Raw genomic sequence first — 5,598 nt, 5'->3', positions numbered from 1 at the left:
ACATGCATGCTTTCCACACAAGGAGATGAAGCTATGGAGCTTTGACTCTAGCTTGGTTTTGAGGTAAGCTCCCTAACGACCCTTGCATCAACAAGACTAAACATGAATTGGCACCGGTTTCGGGGAGTACCTTTTGCTTTACAAATCTTTCCATTGTTTGTGGAGTCTTGTCTGAATTCGAGGGATTTGGATTGTCTGGGAGTATTGGAGGATGTTAAATTCTTAGCATTACAAAGCCTTTTTTCTTTTTAATACATTTTACACATTCCATTTTAAAAAAAGACATGAAAGAAACAGGTGCAACTTTGTGACCCCAAGAGGATAGGATGCTGGTGGTTCTTGGTAGAGGTGCTGAGTTTGAGTCACACCGAGCATTCATGATGCCTTCTGTGTATAATTTAATGCCTTCTAAAAAAGCACCACCACATGCTATGGTTGATGATGTTCGCATGTCCCAGGTATTACATACAAGGATTAGAAATAAATTCACATTCGATTTTGTCATCTCAGTCCCATTTCTCTTGAAATGGTTAAGAGTTGCTCAGTTGTAGCAGCTAATGGGAGCCCTGCCTGTAGTTTAAATGTTACAAGTTACATGATGTGTCCAATGAAATGAGTGTTTTGACCAAGTCATGACAAGTGTTGCCAATCACCGTCTTCTTAAGGACTTCCAGGATAAAGTCCCTTCTCACCCCATCTGAATACAGCGGCATGCAAGGAGTGCTCTAAGATAGATGGAAGTCCACTCTTCTAATGATATTCAAAGCTGCAGTGTGAGCATTGTATCCTATGGAGAAAAGGATATCAAACTGGTTTTGAGCTGACCAATCGGAGGTAGGAGGTACTGTTAGAAGTCATCTCCTGTCCAGTTTTATACACCAGGGCTTTTGTTGTGGGTGTGCCCGCCCTTATCAGGTGTTTTATCATTTTTCCTCACTCCCCGCATTTCCCCCTATTTTTTCCCATTTTTCTGTGGCTTGGGAGGCAGCCCATGTGCTGGCCGACTGCTGAACTGGTCCACGACTGCATCTGGGAGGTGGCCGACTGCTGTTGATCTGGCCGACTGGAGATGTGTCTGGTCGTGGAGTTCTCAGGGCTAGTCGGCTGCTGTAGGCAGGCCGACTGCACATGTGGGGGCATATATATAGGCCCCCAGCCCCATACCACTCTTTTGTATCATATTCGGGATCTTCTTGTGTATATCAGAGCAGAGTTACACGCCTATATCTCTCTCTCTCTCTTGTGCTGTTTTTCTGCCTGCGTTTTTGCTCGTGTTCCCAGATCTGGTCATCATCTCCGCTGCGTATTCTGACAGGTACTTCTAAAACATCAATGATTGTGGAAGACTCTTGATTAAAACAACAGTACGAAACAATACAACACAATAAAGAGAAAGCCAAAAAAATAGTTGCTGCACAACTCACCTCTAGAGTCCTAGAAATGCTATATATCATCGAATTGCAAAAAGGCTAAAAGAGAACAAATGCTTCACTTCAGCATACTCAAGAGTTCAGTCCTCAGAAGTCTAGCAACAACATTTGGAGTGAAATAAAGAGAAGTCTAGGCAGTTGCACTACCATCACCAATATTCCTCACAAGTACACTTTCCATCCTCGAAAATGTGAATGCGGTTTGCATCTTTGACCTGAATTTTGCGCTGCTCCACTTTTGATATAAGTGATGTAGCAAAATGGCAGTCACCACAAACCCGCATGTTCTTCGTAACACATATAGGTGTCCCTTCAGGTGTATTGATGAGGGCACATGCGATGGCCAACTTCTCACTATGCCTGCATAGCGCATCTTCGTTTGCATCATCTGAAATGTCTTGTGACACCCAATGCAAACCTGGGGAATAGCCTTCCTGCGATATTTTTTTACCAATGTCTTTTAGTTTCGTATAGATATTTTTGCCTTGGGGATGACTGTCATCCCCGACAATAAACGAATGTACATTTCCACTTGCATCAGTCCACCAACAACGTCCTGGCATCTTCCATGCACTATTTTCCATTCTCATAGCTTCAACCTTGTCCGCTTCCTCTCGCATGCCAGCAGCTGCATATATATTACTCATGCAGACATATGCTGCAGCATCCTTTTCATCCAATTGTACTGCATGTTCAAAGGCCAATCTTCCAAGCTTCACATTTCCCCATTTTCGACAAGCACCCAACAGAGCAGACCAAAGATGAAGACAATCAGAAGGTGGCATCTTCTCAATCACTCCAATTGCCTTGTCGAAGTGCCCTGCACGGCTGAAAAGATCAACCATGCAAGTGTGGTGCTCTAGAGTTGGGACGATGCAATGGACTGTGCTCATAGTCTCAAAGTACATTTGCCCCTCATCCACTAGACCTGTGTGACTGCACGCGGTAAGCAAAACAACAAACGTGACCAGATCTGGCTCTATACCTTCTTCTATCATTTTGTTGAATGAGTAAAAAACAGTTTCAACATTTCCAAGCTGGGCATATCCTGCGATTAGTGCATTCCAGGAGACTACATCCCGAACTGGAAGCTCGTCAAATATTTCTTGCGCTTTTGCAAGTGCACCACATTTGGCATACATATCCACCAATGCAGTGCCAAGCACAATATCTTTTTCCAATAAGCCCTGCCTGACGACCTCAGCATGTACCTCTTTGCCCTTCTCAGCTGCTCCTATGCTGCCGCAGGCTTTCAAGATGCAAATAAAGGTGACTCGATTTGGGGAGAGACCCTCCGCTCACATCCGTCCAAAGCAGTTCAGAGCCTCATCACCATACCCGTGTTCGGCATATCCTGCAACTAGGGCACTCCAGGAGACTACATCCCAAACTGGAAGCTCGTCAAACACTTCTTGCGCTTTTGCAAGTGCACCACATTTGGCATACATATCCACCAACGCAGTGCCAAGCACAATCTCTTTTTCCAATAAGCCCTGCCTGACAACCTCAGCATGTACCTCTTTGCCCTTCTCAACTGCTCCTATGCTGCCACAGGCTTTCAACATGCAAGTAAAGGTAACTGCATCTGGGGCGAGACCCTCCTGTTGCATCCGTCCAAAGCAGTTCAGAGCCTCAACACCATGGCCATGTTCGGCGTATCCTGCGACTAGCGCATTCCAAGAGACTACATCTTGAACTGGAAGCTCGTCAAATACTTCCTGCGCTTTTGCAAGTGCACCACATTTGGCATACATATCCACCAACGCAGTGCCAAGCACAATATCTTTTTCCAATAAACCCTGCCTGACAACCTCAGCATGTACCTCTTTGCCCTTCTCAGCTGCTCCTATGCTGCCGCAGGCTTTCAAGATGCAAATAAAAGTGACTGCATTTGGAGAGAGACCCTCCTCTCGCATCTGTCCAAAGCAGTTCAGAGCCTCATCACTATGCCCATGTTTGGCATATCCTGCAATTAGGGCACTCCAAGAGACCACACTGCGAACTGGAAGCTCGTCAAACACTTCATGCGCTTTTGCAAGTGCACCACATTTGGCATACATATCCACCAACGCAGTGCCAAGCACAATATCTTTGTCCAATAAGCCCTGCCTGACAACCTCAGCATGTACCCCTTTGCCTTTCTCAGCTGCTCCTATGCTGCCGCAGGCTTTCAACATGCAAGTAAAGGTAGCTGCGTCTGGGGTGAGACCCTCCTCTCGCATCCGTCCATAGCAGTTCAGAGCCTCATCACCATGCCCATGTTGGGCATATCCTGCGATTAGCGCATTCCAGGAGAAAACATCCCGAACTGGAAGCTCGTCAAACACTTCTTTCACTTTTGCAAGTGCACCACATTTGGCATACATATCCACCAACGCATTGCCAAGCACAATATCTTTTTCCAATAAGCCCTGCTTGACAACCTCAGCATGTATCTCTTTGCCCTTCTCAGCTGCTCCTATGCTACCACACGCTTTCAAGATGCAACTAAAGGTGACTGCGTCTGGGGAGAGACCCTCCTCTCGCATCCGTCCAAAGCAGTTCAGAGCCTCATCACCAAGCCCGTGTTGGGCATATCCTGCGATCAGAGCACTCCAGGAGACTACATCCCGAACTTGAAGCTTGTCAAACACTTCTTGCGCTTTTGCAAGTGCACCACATTTGGCGTACATATCCACCAACGCAGTGCCAAGCACGATATCTTTTTTCAATAAGCCCTGCCTGACAACCTCAGCATGTATCTCCATACCCTTCTCAGCTGCTCCTATGCTGCCACAGGCTTTCAAGATGCAAATAAAGGTGACTGCATCCGGGGAGAGGCCCTCCTCTTGCATCCGTCCAAAGCAGTTCAGAGCCTCATCACCATGCCCGTGTTGGGCATATCCTGCGATCAGGGCACTCCAGGAGATTACATCCCGAACTGGAAGCTCATCAAACACTTCTTGTGCTTTTGCAAGTGCACCACATTTGGCATACATATTGAGTAGGGCAGTGCCTACATAAATGTTCTTTTCAAGCAACCCCCTTTTGAGAATATCAGCATGTATTCTGCTGCCTTTGCACAGGTCTTTTTGCTTGGCACAAGCCTTCAGTAAGGCTACAAGAGCAGTATCCTCTTGAAACTCCCGGTGGTTGCTGTTGCTATCTCCTTGTCGTGCTTTGTGGTGGATTTCCTTGGCCTTCGTCATCCGCTTAGTCACACAGAACTCTCGTTGCAGTCCTCTTCTTCTGAGCTCCTCTTGGACCAGGGATGGATTGCACCACCCGTCCATCCACAGCGACTCCTTTGTCATTTTATGTTTGAAGTCTGGGGATCTTGGGCTTCTCTGTGATGCAAAACAATAACTCAGGAAAGCCAATAGGTTTTCGTGTACTCTCATGTAATTGTTAAACAGTGCTTACCTTGCTGGTTCGATTGTCCCACCATTGGGAGGGATTCCTGAAGTACTCCTTCCATAAGAAGTCCATGTCTCTACATGCCATAGGGAGGGAACCAAGACGAAGTCCTTTTCTCCAGAGTGGAACGCCAGGAAAATGCACCAACGAAAAAAAACAAAACAAACAAACCCCCCCCCCCCCCGCTCCCCCCCTCCCCCCCAAAAAAAAACTCGTTACTTTTCCGAGGTCTTATTTCATCACTTTTAATTAATTTGCACGATGATGTTTTGCTACCCCTATGTGATATGCCTCCCCCTAAACATTTTTTTAATTTCTATGGAATATGCCCTTTTTAAAACGACGGCCCCAAGGCTAAGACTAAAAGGTTTATAAAATAGGCTTCTCTAGAATATTTTTTTATTAATTTTTATGGAATATGCCCTTTTTAATACGAAGGGCCCCCAAGGCTATGGCTAAAAGGTTTATAAGGCTAAATGGGTGTTAGGTAGGATTTTACATATGTGAAATTTTTGGGACAATGTGTATGCATGGGGCTAGGTGGCAATTAAGGGGGTGCATGGGGTGGCTCGGTCATGGGCGTGCTCTGCTCTTTTCTTCATGCGTGTTGGTCCTTTCGTTCTAGGTGCGCCTCGCTCGTGCATTGCATGGGGCAGCTCGGTCGTGGGTGTCCTCTGCTCCTTTTTTCATGCGTGCTGGTCCTTTCGTTCTAGGTGCACCTCCTCTGCTGTTGAGGGGAGATGCAGGCATCCTATGCACCTCCTCTAATACG

At 46.4% G+C, this 5,598-nt stretch overlaps 1 pseudogene across 1 annotated transcript; it reads right to left on the bottom strand.

Annotated features, from left to right (window-relative positions):
• Positions 1–1,428: 1,428 nt before the first annotated feature.
• Positions 1,429–5,012, bottom strand: LOC147616623 (pentatricopeptide repeat-containing protein At2g27610-like; annotated as a pseudogene). The gene is made up of 2 exons (XR_015262519.1): positions 4,833–5,012; positions 1,429–4,756 (listed from the first exon to the last, which is right to left on the bottom strand). The product of XR_015262519.1 is annotated as a pentatricopeptide repeat-containing protein At2g27610-like (transcript).
• Between the last annotated feature and the right edge of the window lie 586 nt (positions 5,013–5,598).

Source organism: Cibotium barometz, chromosome 38 (genome assembly GCF_041138505.1).
Source record: "Cibotium barometz isolate CiBa-2024 chromosome 38, ASM4113850v1, whole genome shotgun sequence".
Taxonomy (NCBI): Eukaryota; Viridiplantae; Streptophyta; class Polypodiopsida; order Cyatheales; family Cibotiaceae; genus Cibotium; species Cibotium barometz.
Note: the sequence above shows the minus strand (reverse complement) of the source record. Positions and strands in the feature narration are given on the sequence as shown.